The sequence below is a fragment of the Triticum urartu genome, chromosome 2 (genome assembly GCF_003073215.2).
Source record: "Triticum urartu cultivar G1812 chromosome 2, Tu2.1, whole genome shotgun sequence".
Lineage (NCBI taxonomy): Eukaryota > Viridiplantae > Streptophyta > Magnoliopsida > Poales > Poaceae > Triticum > Triticum urartu.
The window spans coordinates 716,569,373-716,581,968 of NC_053023.1; positions in this window are offsets into that span (position 1 = coordinate 716,569,373).

Sequence of the window (12,596 nt, forward strand, 5' to 3'; positions counted from 1 at the left end):
CAACACCAGAACTGCATGGGTGTTCGATTCATCACAATGTAACTAGAATATTGACTCTAGTGCAAGTGGGAGACTATTGGAAATATGCCCTAGAGGCAATAATAAAATGGTTATTATTATATTTCTTTGTTCATGATAATTGTCTATTGTTCATGCTATAATTGTGTTATCCGGAAATCGTAATACATGTGTGAATACATAGACCACAACACGTCCCTAGTGAGCCTCTAGTTGACTAGCTCGTTGATCAAAGGATAGTCATGGTTTCCTGACTATGGACATTAGATGTCATTGATAACGGGATCACATCATTAGGAGAATGATGTGATGGACAAGACCCAATCCTAAGCTTAGCTCAAAGATCGTGTAGTTCGTTTGCTGTAGCTTTTCTGAATGTCAAGTATCATTTCCTTGGACCATGAGATTGTGCAACTCCCGGATACCGTAGGAGTACCTTGGGTGTGCCAAACGTCACAACGTAATTGGGTGACTATAAAGGTACATTACAGGTATCTCCGAAAGTGTCTGTTGGGTTGGCACGAATCGAGACTGGGATTTGTCACTCCGTATGACAGAGAGGTATCTCTGGGCCCACTCGGTAATGCATCATCATAATGAGCTCAATGTGATCAAGTGGTTGATCATGGGATCATCCATTACGGTACGAGTAAAGTCACTTGCCGGTAACGAGACTGAACAAAGTATTGGGATACCGACGATCGAGTCTCGGGCAAGTAACGTACCGATTAACAAAGGGAATTGTATACGGATTGATTGAATCCTCGACATCGTGGTTCATCCGATGAGATCATCGTGGAGCATGTGGGAGCCAACATGGGTATCCAGATCCCGTTGTTGGTTATTGACCAGAGAGGCTTCTTGGTCATGTCTGCATGTCTCCCGAACCCGTAGGGTCTACACACTTAAGGTTCGGTGACGCTAGGGTTGTAGAGATATTAGCACACGGTAACCCGAAAGTTGTTCAGAGTCCCGGATGAGATCCCGGATGTCACGAGGAGTTCCGGAATGGTCCGGAGGTAAAGATTTATATATAGGAAGTCCAGTTTCGGCCATCGGGAAGGTTTCGGGGTCATCGGTATTGTATCGAGACCACCGGAAGGGTCCCGGGGGTCCACCGGGTGGGGCCACCTGTCCCGGAGGGCCCCATGCGCTGAAGTGGGAGGGGAACCAGCCCCTAGTGGGCTGGTGCGCCCCCCTTGGGCCTCCCCCTGCGCCTAGGGTTGGAAACCCTAGGGATGGGGGGCGCCACCCTTGCCTTGGGGGGCAAGGCACCCCCTTTGGCTGCCCCCCCCCCCTAGGAGATTGGATCTCCTAGGGCCGGCGCCCCCCTAGGCACCCTATATATAGTGGGGGGGAGGGAGGGCTGCGCACCCCAAGCCCCTGGCCTCTCCCTCTCCCTCCCGTGACACTCCTCCGTCTTCCAGCGCTTGGCGAAGCCCTGCCGAGATCACCGTTGCTTCCACCACCACGCCGTCGTGCTGCTGGATCTTCATCAACCTCTCCTTCCCCCTTGCTGGATCAAGTTGGAGGAGACGTCTTCCCAACCGTACGTGTGTTGAACGCGGAGGTGTTGTCCGTTCGGCACTTGGTCATCGGTGATTTGAATCACGTCGAGTACGACTCCATCAACCCCATTCTCCTGAACGCTTCTGCTCGTGATCTACAAGGGTATGTAGATGCACTCCTCTTTCCCTCATTGCTAGATGACTCCATAGATTGATCTTGGTGATGCGTAGAAAATTTTAAAATTCTGCTACGTTCCCCAACACCTCGATATAGCACCTTCCTCGTGTAGGGGAACGTAGCAGAAATTCAAAATTTTCCTACGTATCACCAAGATCTATCTATGGAGAAACCAGCAACGAGGGGAAGGAGAGTGCATCTACATACCCTTGTAGATCGTTAAGCGGAAGCGTTCAAGTGAACGGGGTTGATGAAGTCGTACTCGTCGTGATTCAAATCACCGATGATCAAGTGCCGAACGCACGGCACCTCCGCGTTCAACACACATACGGAAAGGAGACGTCTCCCATGCCTTGATCCAGCAAGGAGGAGGGAGAGGTTGATGAAGATCCAGCAGCACGACGGCATGGTGGTGGATGCAGGGCGTCACAGTAGCAGGGCTTCGGCTATACTGCGAGAGAGAGACGTAACGGGGAGAGAGGGAGGCACCAGGGGCTGGTGTGTGAAGTTCCTCCTCTCCCCCACTATATATAGGAGGGCCAAGGGGGGTGGTGCGCCAGCCTAGGAGATCCAATCTCCTAGGTGCGGCTGCCCAAGGGAGGTTTCCCTCCCCCCCCCCAAGGCACCTAGAGGTGCCTTCCACTAGTGGGACTCCTCCCATATGGAAACCCTAGGCGCATGGGCCTATAGGGGCTGGTTCCCTTGGCCCATATAGGCCAAGGCGCACCCCTTACAGCCCATGTGGCCCCCCGGGACAGGTGGCCCCACCCGGTGGGCCCCCGGGACCCTTCCGGTGGTCCCGGTACAATATCGATAACCCCGAAACATGTCCCGATGGCCGAAACAGCACTTCCTATATATAATTCTTTACCTCCGGACCATTCCGGAACTCCTCGTGACGTCCGGGATCTCATCCGGGACTCCGAACAACATTTGGGTTACTGCATACACATATCTTCACAACCCTAGCGTCACCGAACCTTAAGTGTGTAGACCCTACGGGTTCGGGAGACATGCAGACATGACCGAGACATTCTCCGGTCAATAACCAACAGCGGGATCTAGATACCCATGATGGCTCCCACATGTTCCACGATGATCTCATCGGATGAACCACGATGTCGAGGACTCAATCAATCCCGTATACAATTCCCTTTGTCTAGCGGTATGTTACTTGCCCGAGATTCGATCGTCGGTATCCTTATACCTTGTTCAATCTCGTTACCGGCAAGTCTCTTTACTCGTTCCGTAACACATCATCCCATGATCAACTCCTTGGTCACATTGCGCATATGATGATGTCCTACCGAGTGGGCCCAGAGATACCTCTCCGCTTACACGGAGTGACAAATCCCAGTCTCGATTCGTGCCAACCCAACAGACACTTTCGGAGATACCTGTAATGCACCTTTATAGTCACCCAGTTACGTTGTGACGTTTGATACACCCAAAGCACTCCTATGGTATCCGGGAGTTGCACAATCTCATGGTCTAAGGAAATGATACTTGACATTAGAAAAGCTTTAGCATACGAACTGTACGATCTTTGTGCTAGGCTTAGGATTGGGTCTTGTCCATCACATCATTCTCCTAATGATGTGATCCCGTTATCAACGACATCCAATGTCCATGGTTAGGAAACCGTAACCATTTATTGATCAACGAGCTAGTCAACTAGAGGCTTACTAGGGACATATTATGGTCTATGTATTCACACGTGTATTACGATTTCCGGATAATACAGTTATAGCATGAATAAAGACAATTATCATGAACAAGGAAATATAATAATAACTAATTTATTATTGCCTCTAGGGCATATTTCCAACAGTCTCCCACTTGCACTAGAGTCAATAATCTAGTTCACATCGCCATGTGATTAACACTCACAGGTCACATCGCCATGTGACTAACACCCAAGAGTTTACTAGAGTCAGTAGTCTAGTTCACATCACTATGTGATTAACACTCAATGAGTTCTAGGTTTGATCATGTTGCTTGTGGGAGAGGTTTTAGTCAACGGGTCCGAACCTTTCAGATCCTTGTGTGCTTTACAAATCTCTATGTCATCTCCTAGATGTAGCTACCATGCTCTATTTGGAGCTATTCCAAACAACTGTTGTACTTGGAGCTATTCTAAATTGTTGCTCCATTATATGCATCCGGTATCTCTACTCAGAGCTATCCGGATAGGTGTTAATCTTGCATCGACGTAACTCTTTACGACGAACTCTTTTACCACCTCCATAATCGAGAAAATTCCTTAGTCCACTAGTTACTAAGGATAACTTTGACCGCTGTCCCATGATCCATTCTTGGATCACTCTTGTACCCCTTGACTGACTCATGGCAAGGCACACTTCAGGTGCGGTACACAGCATAGCATACTATAGAGCCTATGTCTTAAGCATAGGGGACGACCTTCGTCCTTTCTCTCTATTCTGCCGCGGTCGAGCTTTAAGTCTTAACTTCATACCTTACAACTCAGGCAAGAACTCCTTCTTTGACTGATCCATCTTGAACACCTTCAAGATCACGTCAAGGCATGTGCTCATTTGAAAGTACTATTAAGCGTTTTGATCTATCCTTATAGATCTGATGCTCAATGCTCAAGTAGCTTAATCCAGGCTTTCCATTGAAAAACACTTTCCAAATAACCCTATATGCTTTCCAGAAATTCTATGTCATTTCTGATCAACAATATGTCAACAACATATACTAATCAGAAATTCTATAGTGCTCCCACTCACTTCTTTGGAAATACAAGTTTCTCATAAACTTTGTATACACCCAAAATCTTTGATCATCTCATCAAAGCATACATTCCAACTCCGAGATGCTTACTCCAGTCCTCAGAAGGATTGCTGGAGCTTTGCATACTTATTAGCATTTTTCAGGATTGACAAAACCTTTTGGTTGTATCACATACAACCTTTCCTCAAGAAAATCATCGAGGAAACAATGTTTTGACATCCTATCTGCAAGACTTCATAAATAATGCATTAATCGCTAATATAATTCCAACAGACTCTTAGCATCGCTACGAGTGAGAAAGTCTCATCGTAGTCAACTCCTTGAACTTGTCGGAAAACATCTTAACGACAAGTCGAGCTTTCTTAACGGTGATACTTACCATCATTGTCCGTCTTCCTTTTAAAATCCATCTGCACTCAATAGCCTTACGACCATCGAGCCATTCTGCCAAAGTCTACACTTTGTTTTCATACATGGATCCTCTCTCGGATTATATGGCCTTGAGCCATTTATCGGAATCCGGGCCCACCATCGCTTCTCCATAGCTCGTAGGTTCATTGTTGTCTAGCAACATGACTTCCAAGACAGGATTACGTACCACTCTGAAGTAGTACGCATCCTTGTCATCCTTCGAGGTTTGGGAGTGACTTGATCCGAAATCTCATGATCAATATCATAAGCTTCCACTTCAATTGGTGTAGGTGCCACAGGAACAACTTCCTGTGCCCTGCCATACACTAGTTTAAGAGACGGTTCAATGACCTCATCAAGTCTCCACCATCCTCCCACTCAATTCGTTCGAGAGAAACTTTTCCTCGTGAAAGGACCCGATTCTAGAAACAATCCCTTATTGCTTTCGAATCTGAGACAGGAGGTATGCCCAACAGTTTTGGGTGTCCTATGAAGATGCATTTATCCGCTTTAGGTTCGAGCTTATCAGCCTGAAACTTTTTCACATAAGCGTCGCAGTCCCAAACTTTTAAGAAATGACAGCTTAGGTTTCTCTAAACCATAGTTCATACGGTGTCATCTCATCGGAATTACGTGGTGCCCTATTTAAAGTGAATGTGGTTGTCTCTAATGCCTAACCCATAAACTATCATGGTAATTCGATAAGAGACATCATGGTATGCATCATATCCAATAGGGTGCAGTTATGATGTTCGGACACACCATCACACTATGGTGTTCCAGGCTGTATTAGTTGTGAAACAATTTCCACAATGTCTTAATTCTGTGCCAAACTCGTAATTCAGATATTCATCTCTATGATCATATCATAGATATTTTATCCTCTTGTCACGAGATATTTCAACTTCACCCTGAACTTACTTGAACCTTTCAATAATTCAGACTCATGATTCATCAAGTAAATATACTCAACATCTACTCAAATCATCTGTGAAGTAAGAATATAACGATATCCACTACATGCCTCAGCACTCATTGGACTGCACACATCAAAATGTATTACTTCCAACAAGTTGCTTTCTAGTTCCATTTTACTGAAACCGAGGCTTTCAGTCATCTTGCCCATGTGGTATGATTTGCATGTCTCAAGTGATTTAAAATCAAGTGAGTCCAAACGGTCCATTTGCATGGAGTTTCTTCATGCATACACACCAATAGACATGGTTCGCATGTCTCAAACTTTTCAAAAACGAGTGAGTCCAAAGATTCATCTACATGGAGCTTCTTCATGCGTTTTATACCGATATGACTTACGTGGCTGTGCCGCAAGTAGGTGGTACTATCATTACTATCTTTTGTCATGAACATGTGTATCACTACGATCGAGATTCAATAAACCATTCATTTCAGGTGTAAGACCATTGAAGGTATTATTCAAATAAACAGAGTAACCATTATTCTCCTTAAATGAATAACCGTATTGCGATGGACATAATCCAATCATGTCTATGCTCAACGCAAACACCAATCTCGATGGTAGAGGGAGCGTATGATATTTGATCATATCAATATTGGAAACACTTCCAACACATATCATCAGCTCACCTTTAGCTAGTCTCCGTTTATTCCGTAGCTTTTATTTCGAGTTACTAACACTTAGCAACCGAACTGGTATCTAATACCCTGGTGCTACTAGGAGTACTAGTAAAGTACACATCAACACAATGTATATCCAATATACTTCTATCGACCTTGCCAGCCTTCTTATCTACCAAGTATCTAGGGTAAATCTGCTCCAGTGGCTGTTCCCCTTATTACAGAAGCACTCAGTCTCGGGTTTGGGTTCAACCTTGGGTTTCTTCACTAGAGCAGCAGCTGAATTGCCGTTTCACAAAGTATCCCTTCTTGCCCTTGCCCTTCTTGAAACTAGCGGTTTCACAAACCATCAACAATTGATGCTCCTTCTTGATTTCTACTTTTGTGGTGTCTAACATAGCGAATATCTCAAGGATCATCATATATGTCCCTGATATATTATAGTTCATCACGAAGCTCTAGCAGCTTGGTGGTAATGACTTCGGAGAAACATCACTATCTCATCTGGAAGATTAACTCCCACTTGATTCAAGTGATTGTTGTACTCAGACAATCTGAGCACAAGCTCAACAATTGAGCTTTTCTCCCTTAATTCGCAGGCTAAGAAAATCGTCGGAGGTCTTATACCTCTTGACGTGGGCACGAGCCTGAAATCCCAATTTCAGCCCTCAAAACATCTCATATGTTTCGTGACGTTTCAAAAAACGTCTGTGGTGCCTCAACTCTAAACTGTTTAACTGAACTATCACGTAGTTATCAAAACGTGTATGTCAGATGTTCGCAACATCCACAGACAACGTTCGAGGTTCAGCACACTGAGCGGTGCATTAAGGACATAAGCCTTCTAAGAAGCAATGAGGACAATCCTCAGTCTACGGACCTAGTCCGCATAATTGCTACTATCAACTTTCAACTAATTTTTCTCTAGGAACATAACTAAACAGTAGAACTAAAGCGTGAGATACGACATAATTTGCAAAATCCTTTTTGACTATGTTCAGGATAATTAAGTTCATCTTATGAACTCCCACTTAGATAGACATCCCTCTAGTCATCTAAGCGATTACATGATCCGAGTGAACTAGGCCGTGTCCGATTAACACGTGAGACGGACTAGTCAACGTCGGTGAACATCTTCACGTTGATCGTATCTTCTATACGACTCATGCTCGACCTTTCGGTCTCTGTGTTCCGAGGCCATGTCTTCACATGCTAGGCTCGTCAAGTTAACCCTAAGTGTTTTTGCATGTGTAAATCTTGCTTACACCCGTTGTATGTGAACGAAAGGATCTATCACACCCGATTAACACGTGATGCTTCGAAGCGACGAACTATAGCAACGGTGCACAGTTAGGGGAGAACACTTCTTGAAATTTTAATGAGGGATCATCTTATTTACTACCGTCGTACTAAGCAAATAAGATGTATAAATATGATAAACATCATATGCAATCAAATAATAGTGACATGATATGGCCAATATCATATAGCTCCTTTGATCTCCATCTTGGGGCTCCATGATCATCTTGTCACCGGTATGACACCATGATCTCCATCATCATGATCTCCATCATCGTGTCTTCTTGAAGTTGTCTCGTCATCGGCATGCAAGTCGTGATTCCCTTGACAAGAACATGATCAATCTCATACATTACATATAACATTCATCACATCCTTTTGGCCATATCACATCACATAGCATACCCTGCAAAAACAAGTTAGACGTCCTCTAATTGTTGTTTGCATGTTTTACGTGGCTGCTATGGGTTTCTAGTAAGAACGTTTCTTACCTATGCAAAGACCACAACGTGATATGCCAATTGCTATTTACCCCTCATAAGGACCCTGTTCATCGAATCCGATCCGACTAAAGTGGGAGAGACAGACACCCGCCAGCCACCTTATGCAACTAGTGCATGTTTGTCGGTGGAACCGGTCTCACGTAAGAGTACGTGTAAGGTTGGTCCGGACCGCTTCATCCCACGATGCCGCCGAATCAAGATAAGACTAGTAACGGCAAGCATATTGAACAAAATCAACGCCCACAACTTCTTTGTGTTCTACTCGTGCATAGAATCTACGCAATAGACCTAGCTCATGATGCCACTGTTGGGGAACGTAGCAGAAATTCAAAATTTTCCTACGTATCACCAAGATCTATCTATGGAGAAACCAGCAACGAGGGGAAGGAGAGTGCATCTACATACCCTTGTAGATCGTTAAGCGGAAGCGTTCAAGTGAACGGGGTTGATGAAGTCGTACTCGTCGTGATTCAAATCACCGATGATCAAGTGCCGAACGCACGGCACCTCCGCGTTCAACACACGTACGGAACGGAGACGTCTCCCATGCCTTGATCCAGCAAGGAGGAGGGAGAGGTTGATGAAGATCCAGCAGCACGACGGCGTGGTGGTGGATGCAGGACGTCACAGTAGCAGGGCTTCGGCTATACTGCGAGAGAGAGACGTAACGGGGAGAGAGGGAGGCGCCAGGGGCTGGTGTGTGAAGTTCCTCCTCTCCCCCACTATATATAGGAGGGCCAAGGGGGGTGGTGCGCCAGCCTAGGAGATCCAATCTCCTAGGTGCGGCTGCCCAAGGGAGGTTTCCCTCCCCCCCAAGGCACCTAGAGGTGCCTTCCACTAGTGGGACTCCTCCCATATGGAAACCCTAGGCGCATGGGCCTATAGGGGCTGGTGCCCTTGGCCCATATAGGCCAAGGCGCACCCCTTACAGCCCATGTGGCCCCCCGGGACAGGTGGCCCCACCCGGTGGGCCCCCGGGACCCTTCCGGTGGTCCCGGTACAATACCGATAACCCCGAAACTTGTCTCGATGGCCGAAACAGCACTTCCTATATATAATTCTTTACCTCCGGACCATTCCGGAACTCCTCATGACGTTCGGGATCTCATCCGGGACTCCGAACAACATTCGGGTTACTGCATACACATATCTTCACAACCCTAGCGTCACCGAACCTTAAGTGTGTAGACCCTACGGGTTCGGGAGACATGCAGACATGACCGAGACGTTCTCCGGTCAATAACCAACAGCGGGATCTGGATACCCATGATGGCTCCCACATGTTCCACGATGATCTCATCGGATGAACCACGATGTCAAGGACTCAATCAATCCCGTATACAATTCCCTTTGTCTAGCGGTATGTTACTTGCCCGAGATTCGATCGTCGGTATCCTTATACCTTGTTCAATCTCGTTACCGGCAAGTCTCTTTACTTGTTCCGTAACACATCATCCCGTGATCAACTCCTTGGTCACATTGCGCATATGATGATGTCCTACCGAGTGGGCCCAGAGATACCTCTCCGCTTACACGGAGTGACAAATCCCAGTCTCGATTCGTGCCAACCCAACAGACACTTTCGGAGATACCTGTAATGCACCTTTATAGTCACCCAGTTACATTGTGACGTTTGATACACCCAAAGCACTCCTACGGTATCCGGGAGTTGCACAATCTCATGGTCTAAGGAAATGATACTTGACATTAGAAAAGCTTTAGCATACGAACTGTACGATCTTTGTGCTAGGCTTAGGATTGGGTCTTGTCCATCACATCATTCTCCTAATGATGTGATCCCGTTATCAACGACATCCAATGTCCATGGTTAGGAAACCGTAACCATCTATTGATCAACGAGCTAGTCAACTAGAGGCTTACTAGGGACATATTATGGTCTATGTATTCACACGTGTATTACAATTTCCGGATAATACAGTTATAGCATGAATAAAGACAATTATCATGAACAAGGAAATATAATAATAACTAATTTATTATTGCCTCTAGGGCATATTTCCAACACCTCGTTGCCTGATCCTTGATCAAAAAGAAGAAGGGGTGAAACTCGAGAAAGACATGATTGTCAATGGCAATGCGATGAACGGAGAGAAGATTTTTAGACGCAGTAGGGACATGCAAAAAATTTCGGAGATGAATATTTCTATGAGGGGTTTTAACAACTGAATGACCAATGTGACTAATTTTCATACCTTCTCCACTTGCAGTGTGGATGTGATCTTTACCACGGTACTTCTCTCGCATAGTCACCTTGTCAAGCTCGCCGGTGATGTGGTTTGTGGCACCGCTGTCAACATACCACTTGGTGTCGACGCCGTAGGAACCATCAGCAGCCCCAGCCACCTTCTCATCTTGAGAGGAATCATCATCATCTTCATCAAAGCGATACTAGCAGTCCTTGGTAGAGTGTCCCGGCTTCCCACAGATTTGGCATCTGATCGTGTCAGACCGAGACCTGCTGTTGGAGGAGCTGCCGTTGAGCCGACCCTTGTTGTTGGTGTAGGAGGGCCGGCCGCCGCCGTTGCGTGCAGAGTTGCTGCTGCTGTTGTTTCCTCCGTCGCCGCTGCCCTTGCTGTTCCATGGAGGGCCTCTATGACGTGATCCCCTGCCACGGCCGCGGGTGGCAGCGTTGCAGAGGATTTGAAGCCGCCTCCTGCGCCTGCTCCTTGGTAGATGGCCACCCTTTGATCGAAGTTGCTCATCATAGAGAACAACTCATCAAGGGTGACCGGGATGACCCAAACATCGAGGGCGGAGACTAGCGGTTGGTACTCCATGTCCAACCCGTTGAGGATGTAGGAGATCAATTCGTCATCTTGCAGGGGCTTGCCTGCTGCAGCTAGTTCGTCGGTGAAACCCCGCATGCATGCGAAGTAGGAGGCCACCGACTGATGTTCCTTCTGCGTGTTCGTGAGCGACGCGCGGATGTTGTTGACGCGAGACAGCCATGTGGACAAGAACATGCTCGCCAACGCTACCCAGAGTTCCTGTGCGTGGGCGATCGAGGTCACCTGCACAAGCACTTCTTTGGAGAGGTTATTCAGAAGGTAACCAAGCACCTGCTGATCCTCTCGGATCCAAACCGAGTGAAGCGGGTTGGGGATGGTCTCCTCCTTGCCATCCTTGTCCTTGTTGACGACGACCTTGGCTGGCTCTGGCATGCTGCCGTCCACATAGCCGAAGAACCCTGCCCCCCGAAGCTGTGGTGTGATCTGGGTACGCCATAGGACGTAGTTGATTCGGGTGAGGCGCTCGGTGATCTGGCCAGAAAGGGTGGAGTTGGCGGCACTCGAAGACATGGCTGGGTTTCGGTGGTAGGAGGAGGTGATCGCTAGATGGGAAGAGTTAGGCTCTGATTACCATGTGGGCAATGTTGTACCCTAGCTCTGGGCGACGCCTGCGTGTTAAATAGCCAGGGGCGCGACTCCCTGGATATCGTACAAGAGGTTGAGATTACAATCTTGGGAGAGAGGGAAGAGATATCTAGTTAGACAAGATAACAGAGAATATAAAGTACCTATCTCTATCCCTGTCTCTAGTCTTCTGGTACAAGGAAAGGAGGCCGGCTAGGCCGGGTGACACGATGCATATGTGTGTCGTTTGACAGATCACATTAAATTGTCAAGGTAAACCATTTTCTGGCAATCAAGACCCTGACCTTTACCGACAGTTACAGGCTATCAATTTCATTGCCCTATGTTGCTTAGCAGATTTGTATCAGCACTTGGCGTCCCCAACAATTACTTTAATCAGGAGAGTAGCCGGAAACCTTTCCCTTACAGAAAGTTTTTTCTTTCAACTTTAAGCAAAAGATAGAAGTCGGTTTTTTTTTTTTTCGGGGCAGATAGAAGTCGATTTGAAGGTGAAATTAGGATAGAAGGAATTCAAGAATTTGTGTGTGACTGATGGAGGTGGGGAATCACGTTCAAGCAACAAAGATTAAGGGCTGGAAAATCTTTGGTTGAACGAAATTGGGCGATCAGGGAGGGAGTGTGTGAGCCGTTCGTGTGCAGAGGACAGGGGAGGAAACTACAGCTAGAGAAAGGGGAGCGGAAGGGATTAGGGGAAGGGGAAAACTAACAAAAGGACTAGATCGGGAAGGGAATCGACTAGTGGGGGAGAGATCAGGACGGAAGTGCTTACAACGATTCTGCAGATCGGAAGGGATTAGGAATCTACTCCGCGAGCTTGTTGCTGGGAAGAACGGATACGTTCGAGGACGAGGTGAAAGGTTGATGGAGCTAGGAGATTAGCCCAATATCGATTTTGAACTGGATGAAGAAGATCAGTGGGAGGGAGGTGTCGGCA